Source organism: Neodiprion virginianus, chromosome 7, assembly GCF_021901495.1.
Source record: "Neodiprion virginianus isolate iyNeoVirg1 chromosome 7, iyNeoVirg1.1, whole genome shotgun sequence".
NCBI classification, from domain to species: Eukaryota; Metazoa; Arthropoda; class Insecta; order Hymenoptera; family Diprionidae; genus Neodiprion; species Neodiprion virginianus.
In genome coordinates, this window is record NC_060883.1 from 6,387,206 (window position 1) to 6,405,917 (window position 18,712).

At 33.0% G+C, this 18,712-nt stretch overlaps 2 long non-coding RNA genes across 2 annotated transcripts; both read right to left on the reverse strand.

The window, feature by feature from the left end:
* Window positions 1-1,685: 1,685 nt before the first annotated feature.
* Window positions 1,686-3,324, reverse strand: LOC124308486 (uncharacterized). The gene is made up of 3 exons (XR_006909001.1): window positions 3,255-3,324; window positions 2,225-2,319; window positions 1,686-1,744 (listed from the first exon to the last, which is right to left on the reverse strand). It is a non-coding gene; the product is annotated as an uncharacterized LOC124308486 (long non-coding RNA).
* A 351-nt stretch (window positions 3,325-3,675) lies between these two features.
* LOC124308485 (uncharacterized) lies at window positions 3,676-4,320 on the reverse strand. Its single transcript, XR_006909000.1, has 3 exons — window positions 4,262-4,320; window positions 3,947-4,038; window positions 3,676-3,708 (listed from the first exon to the last, which is right to left on the reverse strand). It is a non-coding gene; the product is annotated as an uncharacterized LOC124308485 (long non-coding RNA).
* Between the last annotated feature and the right edge of the window lie 14,392 nt (window positions 4,321-18,712).

The window sequence follows — 18,712 nt, forward strand, 5'->3', positions numbered from 1 at the left end:
TCCACCCAACGCAGTTACTTCACTTGCGACCAGCTAAAACAGCGTTTCGATTCTATGCCTATGAAAATTCAAGATCGAGAGAGCAAATGAAAAGTTGTTGGAATAATTTTGAATATTAATGTTATGGGATACATCGAGCGCGTGTCGAATAGAATCCCATTTCAAAATGAATAATTCTTCTCTTTTCATATCATAGCTAATCTAGTAATATAGGTAAATAGGATGGTTGGAGGTGTTCGGAAATGCTAGGATATTTCAAAAGTTGAAGTCGACGATGATCCGGTGCATCAATTTCGTCGTTACAGATTTTCTTTTCCCATGAGGCATAGAGTATTCAACAACGAGAATGCAGTCCTTAAAATCGTTTATTCATCTCTGTCTGGAAAGCTAATTCGCAAGGCGTGGTATTCTAGATATGTCAAAACTAAGCTAGCGGCACGTGTTTGCATTATTAGAAACATACCCGTACTCTACATACACTGTTTCTAATCTTTTGCTACATTTGGTTTAATCCCCATGCTTCCACAGCACGAATAGTCGGAAATGTTTTTGATTATCCATAATAAAATAAAAGAAGTAACAAAGCTTAAATTTATTGTTAAAGCTCTAATAAATACATCAAACTGCGGTCGAATCAATTCATTTATTATTTGCACATGACCTCTATATATTTGATAAATTATTCCTAAATACATTGAAACATATGTATTTAAATTGAAATATCATGCAATGGGCTGTGTAAACTGCAAACTATAATTTCTATCAAATAGCTGCTTTTATGTCAACAGGGCTTTGAGACTCAGTTAAGTTGGATCTCGATTTTTGCCATCGTACGTAGGACATTGGGTTACAAGAACAAATGCGAATTACGAAGAACTCCGTATTAGAGATAAGGATATTTTAGTTCAAGTATACCTATACACAGAAATCCGTATGTGAATATACTAAAACCTCTGTGTTTATTGTAAAAATCTAGTTTTATATATGTGTATATATGTATATACGCATGCATAAGTATACATATACATATATACACATACATGTACATAAATAATTGCCAAGAAATTAGAAACACTCACAACTTGTCGCAAATAGAGTAAAACGTAAGGTTAATAATATACAAATTACACAAGCGCACCATAAAACGTGGCAAGGGTAATCCTAGTGCAGTGATTGTATAAACTGAAGAAATATACATTTATATATACATGATATAAATTAATAGTCTAGAAAAGAGTATTTAGAGAGCTTATCTAATTCCGATCTTGTCACAATAGATCATTAACATAATCAATATACGGTTAAAGCTGTATTAGCTACATTCAGTATTAGAGATAATATTTTTTATCCATTTTTATAGTTATTCAATTTCTTGTATAACAATTTTTCAAACTTCACCGCAAAATGCCCAACGAGTTCTCGTAGTGGAAATACGAGTCCAATTACCTTACAGATGGCATTACGTTGATTTTTGCCTTCTCGCGTCGAGTTATAAATACAGAGAAATCTCAATGAGAGCTCATTTCTATAAGATTTACTGTAGTCCTATATTCGTAGCTGTACCTGTTATTCTATATTACATACTGTCCTAAATTTTAAACACACGGCACAACAATGGCTGAAAGCACAATGGCAAGAAGAGAGGAGCAATTTGCATCTTAATAAATCTTTTCTTCTTCATACGTAGCAGAGCGATGTCACGTCGGAGGATATGTACTAGCGGATCACTAGGTGGGGCACAGAACTGAAACATAATTATGTTAAAAATCTTCAACATCTCTTACAGAAAGTAGGTACTTTGCCAGACCTTATATACCAACAACGAATATTCATAGAGGCTCTATTCATAAATACTTACAAAAGTAATCTAATATTTTACCCGCAATCGCTTATTACTGATAACTTCATATGATAATATCCCCTTCCCGCCCCTCCGCGCCCCTCCCTCCGCCCATCCCCTCCCCTCTCACGACCCACCCCGCCCTACCTACTTCTGCTCCTACTCCTACTCCTACTCCTATTACGACGACTACTCCTACTCCTAATCCCACTCTAACTCCTACTATTCCTACTTCTACTCCTATCCCTACTCCGAGTCCTATTTCTACTACTACACCTACTCCTACTCCTGTTTCTACATCCACCCCTCATCCTACTTCTACTCCTGATCCCACTTCTGATCCTGATCCTACTTCATCGAATACTGTAAAAATGGTAAACTCACCGAGCAAAATTCCTCGTCCTCCTTGTCCACCTCCGGCCACCTCCAACGACCGCCAACCACCTCCAACAACCACCGATAACCACCTCAGGATATACCTTGAATAGTAATAAATATTTTCAGTATGAGAACACGTCAAAAATATGGTGTAAGGATTAACATAAGTAATCAATTAATTGATAATATAATAAATCTTATAAGTGCATTTATAGCTACTGAATTTGTGCTTGCGCGAAAAATGAATTGAAATAATTTATTGTAAACGTGAGAAGTTTCCAAAATTTTAGATAAAATATAATTACAATTGCCATTGAATATTGTAAAACTGTTTTACTCACCGAGCACAAATCCTCGTCCTCCTCGTCCTCCTCGTCCACCTTGTTCTCCTCGTCTTCCTTGTCCTCTTCCTTGTCCAGCTCGACCACCGCCAACCACCTCCATCAACCACCGATAACCACCTTGGGTTATACCTAGAATGGTAACAAATATTTTTAGTGTACGAACACATTAAAAATATTATGTAACGCATAATATGAATAAATAATCAATCAATATGTAATGAATTATATTAGCGCCTTCCAAGCTACTGAATATGTGCTTGCGCGAAAAATGAATTGACATAATTTATTGTAAACATAGCAAGTTTGAAAACTTATGGATGAAATATAACTGCATTGCCATCAAATATTATGAAAATGTTTTACTCACCGAGCACAAATCCTCCTCCTCCTCGTCCACCTGCGACCACCTCCAACCACCTCCAACGACTACTGCTAACCACCTCGGTTCATACCTGAAATAGTAATAAAGGTTTTCAGTATAAGAACACATCAAAAATGTTGTGTAAGGATTAATATAATCAATTGAGTAATCAATAATATAATACATTTCATTAGCGCGTTCGTGGCTACTGAATTTGTGCTTGCGCGAAAAATGAATTGAAATAATTTATTGTAAACGTGACAAGTTTCCAAAATTTTAGATAAAATATAATTACAATTGCCATTGAATATTGTAAAATTGTTTTACTCACCGAGCACAAATCCTCGTCCTCCTCGTCCTCCTCGTCCACCTTGTTCTCCTCGTCTTCCTCGTCCTCCTCCTTGTCCAGCTCGACCACCGCCAACCACCTCCATCAACCACCGATAACCACCTTGGGTTATACCTAGAATGGTAACAAATATTTTTAGTGTACGAACACATTATAAATATTATGTAACGCATAATATGAATAAATAATCAATCAATATGTAATAAATTATATTAGCGCCTTCCAAGCTACTGAATATGTGCTTGCGCGAAAAATGAATTGACATAATTTATTGTAAACATAGCAAGTTTGAAAACTTATGGATGAAATATAACTGCATTGCCATCAAATATTATGAAAATGTTTTACTCACCGAGCACAACTCCTCCTCTTCCTTGTCCACCTGCGACCACCTCCAACCACCTCCAACGACACTGCCAACCACCTCGGGTCATACCTGGAATAATAATAAATATTTTCAGTATAAGAACACATCAAATATATTGTGTAAGGATCAATACAATTAGTTAATTAATAAATATGTAATAAATTTATCAGTGCATTTGAAGCTACTGAATATGTGCTTGCGCGAAAAATGAATTGAGATAATTGATTGTAAATATGACAAGTTTGAAAAATTTTAGACGAAATATCATTACAATTGCCATGAAATACTAATCAAATTTTAAACTCACCGAGCACAAATCCTTGTCCTTCTCGTCCTCCTTCTCGTCTACCTCCATCTACTTCCAACCACCGCCAACCACCTCGTTTTATAACTCGAATACTGATAAATATTCTCAGTATTGTAACACATCAAAAATATTGAATAAGGATTAATATAATTTTTTTACCGACACATTTCACCAAGAAATTTATGAGAAAATTATAAAAAATTATTGCAATTTTATTAGCTATTGCCTTGATAGTACAAAACATGACGTTTTGAATGATCAAACTTGTAAACTCAAAAATTAGTCCGGAAGGTCAAAAGTCATCAGGTCAAGTACCTGGACAGCCGAAACTACGGAGCGCTTGTCCTGGAGCTCGAGTTGCACCAGAAAGTGGACCCGGAGCGCAGGATTCAGGAGGTAGAGAACCCGTTACTCGAAATCTGCGGAGCGCGATTCTCATACGTCCGCTCTACCGCGCGGTTGTTTCCAGACTGAGGAATTCGGCTAGCTGATTCTAGACCGATGACGTCAAGAGAAAAAAAATTTTGGGTTACATCACTTTCTGAACGTCCGAACATCCAAACGTTGGTTTCGAACTTCAATACTATGTATGATGTATGATGATGCATGATGTATGATGTACGATGATATGATATGATGTACGATTTTAGATTTTACGTTTCAGACAAGAAATACGCACTTTATCTTTCCTGCCGATTCCAGACTCAAGCGGCTACCCTTCGATGGTTAGCCGTTGACTAAGGATATTCATAAGAATACTTTTCGAAAAACAATTCTGCTTCTCTACCCAACGTAGATACTTCACTTGCGACTTGACTAAAACAGCGTTCCGATTCTATTCCTGCGAAAATTCAAGATCGAGAGAGCAAATGAAAAATTGTTGAAAGAATTATGAATAATAATATTATAGAATACACGGACGAGCAGGGGGACGAAGAAGATGAAGGTGGTCGGAGGTGGTTGAAGGTGTTCGGAAATGGTAGGCGGTGGTAGGCGCTAGCAGGAGGTGGTAGGAGGTGGTAGGAAGTGTTCGGAAATGGTAGGAGGTAGTAGGAGCTGATAGGAGGTGCTTCCAGGTGGTAGGGGTCGGTTGGTGGTGGTAGGAGGTGGCAGGGGGTGTTTAGCGGTGCTTGGAGCGATTAGGAAGTGTTTGGAGGTGGTTGGAGGTGCTCGGAGGTTGTTGCGGTGGTTGGCGGTGGACGCGGCTACGCGTCCTCTCACGGTGATGATCGAGCTGATCGACATTCCTAAGTCGCAGTCGACGAGTATTCTTTCGTACTCATTTCATACCAACGCAAGCTCCATACCGACACTACTTTGGCTGCTACGAATGTCGGTGCGAGCCCGTTAGGTAGAGTCAATAGAGGCAGAACTCTCTGAGGTATCCGTCTTTGTGTTCTTCAGTCAACGAATTGGTGCAACTGATTCAACCAATTACGCCAAACAAGCTCCGGTTCGATCAATGAAGTATGGCATTCGATCGATGTAAATTATTCCTCGGCTACATTCATGCATTTATTTTATTCGAAGTAGTTAAACGTCTCTGTCAACGAACATGCGACTTGGAGGAACGATACATAAACCTGAAATGAAATGATATTTAGTTGACTCAATTTCGGAAACACATCAAAATGTTCACTCGAATCGATACTTCACTCGATCGCGACAAGAAAGACTTTTGACGAATCAAGGAATTCGCTTGACTCAATCATTACGACAAACTAACTCAATCGAAATTGGTGAATTGAAATCATCGTGTTCGGAACAAACAAGGGATAATAGATTGAAGCGAATGGACTCCAAGAAAATTTATTTGCTTGGTTCAAGAATTCCTTTCCCTCCGTGTAGGAAGACTAAAATTGTCGTTAATTATGAAACCTTTGCATAACCACTTACCTGTAATGTTCGACACCTGTTGGGACATTCTGATAAAATTGTGAATCTGATATCTGTATTGTCTATACTTTGACTCAATAAACATTGGAATTTGTCCTCTTACATGTATTGATTCCTTTCAATCTGTTCCTGAAATATGCATGCAGGATTGAAAACAGGAACGTGAGTGAAAACTTGATCAAAGATTGAGAAATTGCAAACAAATGTAAAATATGTTCAATAAGAACAGAACAATTGAAATTTTTTGTTACTCAAACTAAGTAAATCATTCTCAAGGGCACTTTTACAGATAAGAAGTGAAAGTGACTTGTCGCGAGATCATATTGCGTTAAAATTTCTGGAAAAGCAGGTAAGATCATACAATCGTAAATAATATACGAGGTGCCATATCCCAATTGGAAATATAATATCTGCAGTTAAATAGCCCGATAATTCCTTAATATACGATGTATATAAACTATAGTTGATGAAATTGCAAGGCTGCCTTTTTTTTTATATCTTTTATATATTGCGTGATAATTTTACAGTAACAATAAAATTAATTTTCATAATATTCGTTAATTGCGTATATATATATACGTACGATATATTCCTCCGGATATATATCATATCATATCATCCGCAGTAAAATAAATTTTGACAAAGGAGAATCTTTGTCGCGTCTCGCATTATACATGTATGCCTTATACTTTCTTATTTATCTCGATTTTAATTCAGAAGATACGTTCGTATTAATCAGGAGTTGTCGCCTCAATACTCGTCACAGAGAATTGCCCAGCTTACAGGTCTTACAGTTAAACAAAGGAATGATGTATATAGTATAACGTACATTCACACTTAAAATTTTAGGATTAACAATTTTTATTTTAATTAATTTGCAAAAATTAAATAAATTATGACAGAGGTACATGGCGTATTGGACGGAAGGGCCCAAAACACTCCGCAGAGGTGAAAAACGAGGATAATTTTCTTTTCTTTTCTTTATGTATATATATATATATATACATACATATATATATATATATATATTTTTTTTTTTCTTCCTTTTTTCGTTTAAATTTTCCTTCTCCATTTTTTCGATATTATTTTTTGTTTGTTTTTCAATTTTTTTTCCCATTTTTTTCGAAGGTGCAATTGCTCTGACAAATATTAGGTTCGCTTCGAACAATTGAGTCTGAAATTTAAGAAAGAGTGTGAAACAAATTGTTTTTATTATTATTATTATTATTATTATTATTATTATTATTATTATTAGTATTATTATTAGTATTATTATTAGTATTATTATTAGTATTATTATTAGTATTATTATTATTAGTATTATTAGTATTATTGTTATTGTTATTGTTGTTATTTTTGTTCTTTTTGTTCTTTTTCTTGTCGTTTTTTTTTTTTTTTTTTGTTATAAAAAAATCTATCGAAGCATGCCCAGTAATACCAGACAAACAGTTTGATATGCTCCTACTTATTAATTTTATATATTACAATAATTAACATCGTCACATACAGACTTAAACACTAACGATATGACTACAGCTCCAAACCAGCAGAGCATAATTGATGAGAATGAAAACTTTTTTTCTTACTTTGCGTTTATTTTTTATTTTCGTTTTAATTTTTGTTTCTCCTCCTTCTCGTTTATACATACAATATATATATATATATACTGTTATATATATATATATATATGTATATGTATTTTTTTTATCTTCGTCAAGTGAAGTCTTGATTTAAAATTGATATGCCAATTTATTTACAAAACGTTACAAATTATTAATTACTGTTTCAGCAATTTTTTTTTTTTTTTTTTTTTCAAATTTTTTTTACTAATCTTCGCTTTACAATTGCAGATAAGAACAAATTTCAAATTGTGACGCTTAAATGTCGACCACCACGTTCGTAATAATATTATACGATAATAATGTTCGTTTTTTTTTTTTTATTTTATACGTACGTTAAACGTTCTTCACCGCCTTCATTATGAAATCGATCTTTTTAGCCATTACGTACCCTACACTTCGCCAATTTATTTCACAATTTATATATTATATGTAATAATGAGGATATTTTTTATACGATTTTCCTTATTTCTCATCTTATGCGCAGAGTTTCATTCGTTTAATCTCGGAAGCTTATAATATTCCATGCAATGTTTGGGCAATCTATACGTAATGTAATATTAATTAACGAATTTCTTTTTCACTATGAGAAAAGCCACAAGTCGTAATGTTGTAACATAATACAGGCGTATATTGCTGAAATTACTTTTCTTCTCTTTTCCATTCACATGACGTATATACCGTATATATCATATATTACGTATATAGATATATGATATATGTGTATGTAGGATATCGTATTGTCTTAAACATCATGCGGAATCTGATATGTTCGATATGAAATTAATTCATCCTTCTACCGTGGATTTTAACCGTCGTGAAAAATTTTTATTCGGCGTAATTTATACAGTATAATAATAATAATAATATTTCATGTATACTGTACATATTCATTATATGTATATATACAGTCATTCAATTGGTTGTTCACCTGCGATAAGACTCTCGAATCATTTGACGACGTTTTTTTTTTTTTTTTAACGTAACGCAATTTCATGTCGTTGCAACGCAATCATCATGCTTTAAAAAATACTGACGATATTGCTGCTACGTAAAATTTTTAAACTTGCGAAACTGTTTGTATAATATATTTAACTTATAATCGTCATGCCCGTAAAAACTTGCTGCTGTTATTATTTTCTTAGCATTCCTTCTTGTACCATTTAAGCGTTATCGTTACCATTATTAAAAATTATTTTTTAACTGCATGAACAATTTTATTTACAACACATTTGGTTTGTAAAATTGTGTAAAACGATTCAAAATCAAAAAATATCACGGTATACATTAAACGAGAATAATCAAGGTTTTGTATTTCATAACAATAACAGCGGTAGTAAAAATATCAATTATAATCAGAGTTCAACCGTCTTAAATGGCCAAGAATCGATTTGTTAAACTTTTTCTCCATTTATTTTTTCCTCTCATTCTTTCATTCTGTATGACAGTGACCTGATGATATATTAAATCGCAATGTCACGCGCAGTGTTTGCACAATTTATGATGATACCGTTGATTTTTATATAATAATAATATAGCAAATGGAAACAGTTATGTAATCGTAGACATCGGATTTTCGTTACTATTATTATACGAACGTCTCTTATGCGGCTACTACAAAATTTTTAATGTTTTAACTTGTTTTTTTTTTTTCTTTTCTCCTCCTTTTATCTAACATTACGGTAAAAATTTTTAGCTCCAATGCTTATTATGGATACAACAGTTACAAATCCTTATACAAAACGCACCCTACATGCATTATAGATCTTTAGTCACCTTTTATCAGCGTAGGGGGGAAAAAAACGGAAAAAATTGAAGGAAAAAGAGAGAGGGGAAAAAAAAAAGAAATGTTTAAAAAAAAAAAACGTCTCCTTTTCTTTAACAGACATTACCGATTCGATCGTGCGAAGGTATTTCGGTTGTTGGAGGATAAAACTGCTGTTCAAAGTACAACATAATTGCGATTTAGAACGGTGATTGTATGTATGTATAATAACTTTTGTTCCCCCCATTGGTTGTATGCATGTACGGATGAAAAATTTATTTACAGTAGCTGAGAGAAGTTTGAAGCGATTATATTATTGTTATAACGAGACTGTGTTGAGTTGGTGTACTTTTGTTTCGTTTCGAATCCTTGTCTTCTTTTTTTTTTTGTTTCTTACACATGTTTAACAAAAAAAAAATAAAAAAATTTCTCTCCTCTCTTCGTTTAATGCGACACGTGTTTTTTTTTTTTTTTTTTTTTTTTGCACCGTTTTATTCTTTTTCAATCTAACTCGGTTGCGGTCCGCCTTTTTGTTTTTTTCTACCGTTCACATCTTCTCGCAAACAAGGAATGTCGTCGTCGTACATTATATCAACATTTAATAAAATATCTGAAACATCAACAAATAGACTATAATAATATATGATTATTATACGACTGACCTTAATTTATTATATAACCATTTATATATATAATGAATTAAAGGTAGTGATAATAATAATGATAATAATAATAATCACAATAATAATCACAATAATAATAATAATGATAATAATAATAATATAGATAATAATAACTCTTTCGATAACATTTACGTTACTTTACATTTAATTTTAGGAGTATTTATTGGTGTTGGTATTATTGGAAATGCTTGATGCTGTATGTATGTATATATATATATATGTATATTATATATTTTAATATATATATATACACACACATGTATATATATATATATATATATATATATATGTATATATCAGCAGTTAGCACACGCTCTCACCTCATGCAATCATACGCTAAATATTATAGCTTTCATTCTTACAACGTCAAAGTGACTCTGTTATTACCGACTATTAGAATTTTCTTTCTTTCTTCTTTTTGTTTATTTCTTTATTTATTTTTTTTTCTCTCCTTCTTTTTGAATCAATTTTTATGCAATTACGTGTCGTTATAATTGTATAATGTGCGTATACGCATGTAAAGACAGTTTTACGATACAGTAAGTTTGACCAGTCGGAGTGTTTTGCTACGAACAAATCCTGCGTCGCAATAATTTACGGTCATTGAGTTGAAAGTAAAATATTACGATTCAATGAAACTTAATTTTAATTTTATTCACAGAGATCGGCAAAATCTTGCGATTTTTTTGTTTTTTTTTTTTGTTTGGGATTTATTTCTATTTTTCACAGATACGGATCGGGAGCATATTTAATTTGAAAATCACAAACGTTGACATAATTTCGCGTTGTATTCGTTAGTATTCAAATTTCAATATATAATTCACAGTTTTTCTTTCGGGACTCTTGAACTGCATTCAAATTACTCAATTCACGTATTTATTTACATGCGACGTTTCTTGAGTTGAAATTTAAATCAACAATGCGTCGAGAAATTACTCTCGAGCTCCTCGAGAATAAGGATTCTCACGAATGAAGTAACTGATACATATAATATGACGATGCAGAGTTCAAATATTGAAATATATATATATTCATAATCGTTATATAAACCACCATTGAGCAATTTTCCGACAGTAATAAGAATCGAAATGAGGAAATAAAAGAAGAGCGAATATATTAATGAAATAAATTTCACTTAAATGATATTAAATAATTTTAGAATTGTGCCGTAACTAATGAAAATATAAATAACTCTCCGTGAAGATTCTTGGGGATCTCGCAAACTCTCAAATCGTACTGTACATAGAATATTGTCACGTATGATATACGCATTTACATAATTATACACGTTTTAGGGGAAGGGGGAGAGTGGGAGGTCTATAGCAGTTATACGGAGTGATTATCAAACGAGCGAACGGTCCGTCGTCTGTTGCAATTTAATGCGCATGCGCTACGATCCGAGAGCATTTGTTTGTCAGGGCGAGCAACCGTCGTGAATGTAACCTCAAAAATATCGACAGTTTTTCCGTGAAAGTTATGTTCAATACCGATAGCCAAAAATGACCAACACCAATCGATTAATTTTTCGACTACAATCGATTATTTTTCATCAGAGTTGGCTTTTGTTTTTTTCACTTCCATACGAACGATTGCGACACAACATCAATTTATGCTATTATTGCACGAATTATTATCAATGTCTCACTTATTTGGTATAAATAAGTGAAAGGAAAATGAATATTTTCACCTAAGAATAGAAATATATTTTTAATGAAACTACAAATTATCAAAAAACTTTTCAGCCATCAAGACTCCATACTGAAATTTACGAAGTTTGGTTTCATACGTACCGTTATAATAAAAAAAAATAAAAACGAAAAAAAAAAAAAAAACGAAACGAGTCGTGTTCGATTTTTTTTTTTTTTTGTTTTTTGTTTTTGGACTCGATCAATCGATGAATCTATTATATTAAGCTTGGTGGCCATCGCTGGCCGATAGCTGTGAGAAATTTTGTAGTTTAAACACATCGCGGCGAACTGTAATTTGATTTTACGACAGTTGGTCGCCCTGACAAACAACTGCTCTCGAATCTTGGCGCATGCGCATTAAATTGCAGCAGACGACCGATCGTTTGGCCGTTAGAGAATCACTCTGTGTACGTATAACGTGTATTATGAAATTTGGATAAGTTCGAAGAACTGGCATTCAAGTTTTGAAAGACGACGTATTACGCAATTTCATTCGAATTATACGCATGTGTTTGCTGCAAGATACGTTTGCACGAATTCAAATATCGGGCATACAACCAATTATTATATGTAATCTATGCAGATCGTATAAATAAATTCATTGACGTATGCATACTGTTGCCCTGAGTGCCTTGGCTTGAATGGAAAAATCAAAAGCTTCTAAACGACGAATAATCAACCGTATAAATGATTTTTCTAAACCTGCCTTGGGTATTTTGTTTTTGCTCTTTTTTTCGTTAAAGCGTATTATTTCAGGTTATTTAGCGCAATTCGAATTCAATAAAGATCGTTCAACACATTCCTCTACAAGCTTTTGTTCATTTATGGAAAAATTAGCTTTTCGCTGTGCTGAGGGTATCTTTTTTGTTTTGTTTTGTATTTTTTTTTTTTCTTTCTTTTCGGTTCTTCTCACGCGCAAAACGATAAATGTAAAACGTGTGTATTTTAATTCATCGTGATGTCATATTTTCATTACGTATAAATGAAAGATGGCTTAGGTGACTATATATAGTTGTTAGCAAAACTCAGGGCAAGTCGGCAGGATGTTTACCTGAGCTAGTACCGTTATAAGAATAATAATATAATATATAATTTATAATAGGTATATGTATATTATATATATATTGAAGGTTTCTAGAATCGATGAAAAACGAAGACGCTGAATCAATAACATATTGAACAAGTTACATACGAACGTTATGACTATTTTTTTATTTTTTATTTTTTTTGTTTTTTTTTTAAATTTATTTAATTTTTTTGTTTTTGCTTTTGTTGTTGCTTTCTTCCGTTTTTTGCTGTTGTTGTTGTTTATTTACATTGCTTTTTAACGTATTTTTCCATCAAACCACTGTTAAATCTTTCGTTACGCGATCATTGTCATTATACCTTTGTCTTCACTTCTCTTTCCCTCTCTCATAACTACATATATTTGTAACTTCGGCTATTATTTATTAACTTTAATACGACGTACCTCGGAGAGATGTTTTTTTTTTTTTTTTATTTAAATTTTTTTTTTTTTTTTTTTTGTTTTTCCTCCTTTTTTCTTTATGCCTCGAGAATGATACATATATATACATATACACACACATATATATATATATATATATATATATATATATATTTTCATACGCAAAAAGCCAAATATTATGATAATTAGTTTTTGGTTTTATTTTTTTTCTTTTCGTTTTGTGTTTTTTGTTTTTTTTTTGTCGTTTTTTCTTTCTTTTTTTTTCTTTCTTCCTCTCTTTACTTCTTTCCTCCCTTCGTTTAATTATTATTATTTTAATTTGATTTATTTGAAGCTTCACACAGCCCAAAAAATGAAAAGCACTTAAAACAGTGCTCAACACTATATAAATAAGTTTATCGATAATAATTAATTATTTTTTTTTTCCCTTTTTGCTTCTTTTTTTTTTCTCCTTTTACTTATCATTATCAATGAAACGGATTCCGTCTGGCTGGCGTTAGGCGCAGGTTATAGCTGCCACGCCACGTACAGCCCTCATACAAATTTATTTAAGCCTACTAAGTAGCTTAAGTATATCATATATGTATACATATAGTACATATGCATATATATATATATATATATATATATATATATATATATACACATATAGTCATTCATATACATAGTAACACATTAATTGTTTACCCCCGCAAATATGAATGATTTTCAAGTCTGAGCGATATTTTTACGTTTAATAATCATCGTCACCATCATCGTCGTCGTTATTTATCATCATCATCGTCATCATCGTCATCATCATTATCATTATCATCATCGTCATCGTCGTCGTGATCGTTAGAATAATTATCATTATATATTTATAATATGTATATTACTATTATTACTATTATTATTATTATTATTATTATTATTATTATTATATTTATTCAATATTATTTATACGTTCAATATGGTTCAAATTATTGAAAACCTCAGTAACAACGAATATTAATTTTAATTAATATTACAATAATTCAATATGTTAATGTCGATTGTAATATCTAAATATATCACTTGAAAGCGGTCAGCTCGATCCACGAGCGGTCGCACGCGTTTTAATTAATATACACCACCCCTCGTGTCTCGTTCTATGCGGCAAGGCATCCCCCATACATTACAAACATCTTTGTCGCAATTTTCACCGCCATATATATATATATATATATGTGTGTATGTTTTAATAATAATAACAATAATAACAATAACAATAACAACAACAGCAATAATAATTGTACGCACCGTTTAACTTTCACAAACTTGCGCAACCTTCGTCAAATTTTTGTCACGTATGCATACACACGTATGCGGGTACGATATATTTTTTACTCGGTTGCAAGTTTTCATAAATTCAGAATCGGTGGAATGCAAACTTGGAAAAAAACGAAATAAAAAAAAAACAAAAAAAAAACATATACATATATGTAATATATTATATTTGAATCAACGTGTCGCGGTGCATGAGTCATGTGCAATGAAATGTTTTTTTGTTTTTTTTTTTTGTTTGTTGTTAATATCGTGAAATTAACACAAAGTGAACTTATGATGGCAGGACTGCACTTCCACCGTAGGTATACGATACATACGCTGCGGTTGAACGGATTGAAAAAGAGAGCAAGGAGAGAGGGGGAGGTGAAAAAGAGGTAAGAAAAAAAAAAACAGTACAAATCGTACGAAGATATATATATATCAGAAAATTTCTCAACAATAAACGAATGAGACGAATCTTGATAGTTGGTAGATAAGGTTTCTCCGCTAGTATCTAACGACGAAACGGTTTTAAGCCTGCTCATCGAAGCTTCTCGTTCAAGCATTTTAGCTACCGTGTAATGCAATGCATGTAACGTAAGCTTGCATATATGTAGAGAAACAGGGGGATGCCTAAAACGGCATTTGCACTAGTTTTCTCGCAATCTCTATCGCCAGCCCAATTACCCTACTTTATACAAGTCCTTAACGTTTCTATTATTATCAATATTATTATTATTATTATTATTGTTATCGTTATTATTAGTATTATTATTATTATTATTAGTATTATCAGTATTGTTGTTGTTGTTGTTGTTATCATTATTAGTAAGGTTAGTAAACAGATATCTTTGTATTACAATAGCAGTTTGCCTCGTAGCAAAACTATATAATATTTATATTGCGGAATGCATGCTCGATCTTCTATCGACGTCTATCTCTCCCTTGTTTACAATCGCTCTCTTTCCAAAAAGTAGAAAAAAAAAAAAAATCGTCGATTCGAAATAATGAAACGTGGAAGAGAAAAAAAAAAAAAAAAAAAAAAAAAAAAGAAAGGAAAACACAACAACAATACTTATCGTGTTGAAATTCTGTTATCGCGTGCGCGTGTATGTCATATACGCGTATCACTCTTCGTCTGTGCCTGTGTCTGATTATTATTATACGCGTGCCATTGGAATTTACAAACCGTAATTAAAACTGAAGCTACAGATATCACTTTCTCATTCTCTCTCTCCCTTACCTTGGATAACGAAATGAAATTTAAAAATCGATTTTTTCATTCTTATCATACATCCGTTTTAACATACTCGTATTTTTCATGACTCGCGTGATAACGAAAAAAAAAAAAAAACAACAGCCACGGATTTTGTGTGTGTGTGTTTTCTTCCCTTTTTTTTATTCGTATTTTAACCTCATACCCAAAATACGGGAATTGTACTTCCGAACTGAGAATGCAGGAAATAATAATATGTATATATGTATGTATCGTGTATCAATGTTTTACATATACCGTATTAATTTCATAGTATTTAACGTAATTACGTTGAAAAAAAATTTTGGCAAGAAACAAAGAATGTGAGATCGTTAGCGCAGCTGGTTAAAGTTTTTTTTCACAATATAGAGAGGATGAGAATAATTTTTAAAAGCTTATCATTTTACGCATCGCACAATATATTATACGAGCCATGGTAAAAATTTAGTTCGACGACACGTATGTAATAATAATCCAAATTTCTATACACGTTTTTGACGATCTTCAATAATCGGTTCCAAGACTGAGAAAAAATATTCACAATTTTAACTTGCATTTGGTTTCTTCAAATCAACGGCCCAGTTTGAAATAAATTTCATTTTAACGAAAAGAAAAAAAAAAACGTATCACTTTTCACAAGATGTTATTTATTTATTTATTTGTTGTTTTTTTTCTTTTATCTTTGAAACCCAGTTAATTTTCAATTAATTATTTACCGGTAAATTTTTTTCTCAGCGAAGCGAAGAATCGAATTTCACGTAAACTCTAATCCACTCTGTTCAGAACGAATAGAACAGTTTTGAGGCGAAAGAAGAAGACAGATGGAAGAAAGAAGGGAGTAACTTCGAACATTCTGCGTTAAGAATTAAAGACCCACCAAGCTATGTCTATACATTACGACCGTAAACTGTGGAATTACAGAAACGTGTGTGATATGTGATAAGGATGTGATAGCGGAGCTGGTGAGCTACAATATGTTGCCTTTATACGTGTGACGTGGAGTGAGCATGATATGGAAGTCCAATGGTGGAGTTTGTGTGCCGATTCCGACAGTGTTTTGAGTGCCCACACAAGCCTATAACGTAACCAAAGTCTGTCGATCTCATTGTTACATGCACAATGCGTGTGCATATAATTTATTGATGATAATAACAATAGGGTGGCGTTTGATAATGTGAATTCAGTTCGTAGCTGCCGCTTCGACGCATTCGTGACGATCAACTTTTCCATTGTTTCAACTTTTGCATTTCACGATGCAATAATGCAGCTATACATTGTAAGATGTCTGTAAAACGAGCCCACAGCGTTTCGACTGACAATAAAACTGAATTCCGCCGGATTCATAACCGTAACTTTATAACTCGCGTCAAGTTTATTACGCGTAATGCAGAAATAAACTTATTGCTAGCGAAACGGTTTAGCGTTGAGAAAAAATAATTTAAAATTACGTATTAGGCTGGATAAACCGTTCGATTTCTTCCGCGTTGAAGGTTATGTAGTACTCCTACCCTTACCGACCGAGCAAACTCGCCCTTTTTCTTCCCTTATTGAATAAACAACCATCGGAATTTGAAACCTTTCCGTTAGTTCGTTTATTTCATGTGGAAAGAAAAAGGGTCAGTTTGCTCGGTCGGTAACGGTAGAAGTACTGCGTGACCTTCGGTTTTGCAAATAAATCGAGGACGAAAATTGGATCGTTTATAGTCAACCGCGTAACCGTTTCTTGTTCCGATACATGTATACACGTGCGAGTGATTTTTTCGCGGATTAAATTCCCGGTTGTGAGAATTTATTTGAACGTGAAATTATGCTCCAGAAACTCTTGCTGCCGTTTTATCGGACGTGAAATAAAATTTGATGTACGACGAGCTTCGAAAATCAGTTCAGAGTAAAAATAAAAATCCAAGCGTGTAACGTAATAGTGGCCATTTTGATTTGGCGCCAAGTTCAAATAAGTCTGGACAATATCTTGAAAAAGCAATATTATCCTCGATTATAAAACTGCTGATCTAATATTGTAGCGATTTATTTCAAGCCAAATTTTTTTCATCAAGTATTTGCGAAAAATACTTTTCAATTATATTAAATTTAACATATATGTACATGTATTGAAAAAAGAAACAGGCCAACTCTTCAGGGATGAAACTCCGCTTGTGACCTTTCTGAATCAGAAATTGAGATACGACAGGCAAAACCAGTTAAAAAAAAAAAAAAACATTTCAATAATGTTATTTGGGAAAATTATACCGAAGGTTAACGAAATGAGCCCAAAGAGATGAAATTCGGTTTAAAAAAAAAACCTACCAGAGTCCAATCATTCTTAACCGTATAACAATCGCTGGAGATTTTCCAAACTTTTTTTGCTATTGTTTCCCGAGTTTTCCAGTCCGCCCGAGTATTTCATAATGATTCAAGAAAAAAAAAAACGAAAAAAAGCGAGTGATTTGCACTATCGAAATATCGAAAACGACGGTCATGTGAAAATCAGTAATCCAGTTATAACTTCGAGGTTTATTCCGAGACTAAATAAATTAATGGACGAGCTTCGAAGCGGTTGAATGTCACATGCACCAGAATTTTAATCGACAAGTCTTGCTCGTATTGTTTGCTTTAGACAGGCATCGGGGTACCTAAAGCATTTATACGCGTGTGTATCTATTATGCACTCGACAGGGCAATATAATCTCGGATGAAAAATTGAGAAATCTTTTTCTACGTACGAGTTATCTACACGTAACAATATTATACGCATATATCATATAATTCTGGGGGCGGTACTTTAACTTTCACTCGAATTACACCGCACAGACGATTCCCTCGCGATCCTACAATAATCTCATTGTTGAATAGTTTCGTTTTATTGTTAGTTATTCCCTCTTCGTTTTCTTCGATCTCTTCTAAATACAACACAATTATGGAAACTTTCATACGGCAAAATTCGCTAATCGTCTATTTTCCTGTACTCTAGTACCTATACACACTGTCTATAGCAGATTTGGTTATTCGTACTTCACCGTACTTTCTTTTCTATTCTTTTCCTTTTTTTTTTTTTTTCATCTTCGTCTTCTCCCTTCGTTATACTTCTACATCGGTGTTAATAGTAAT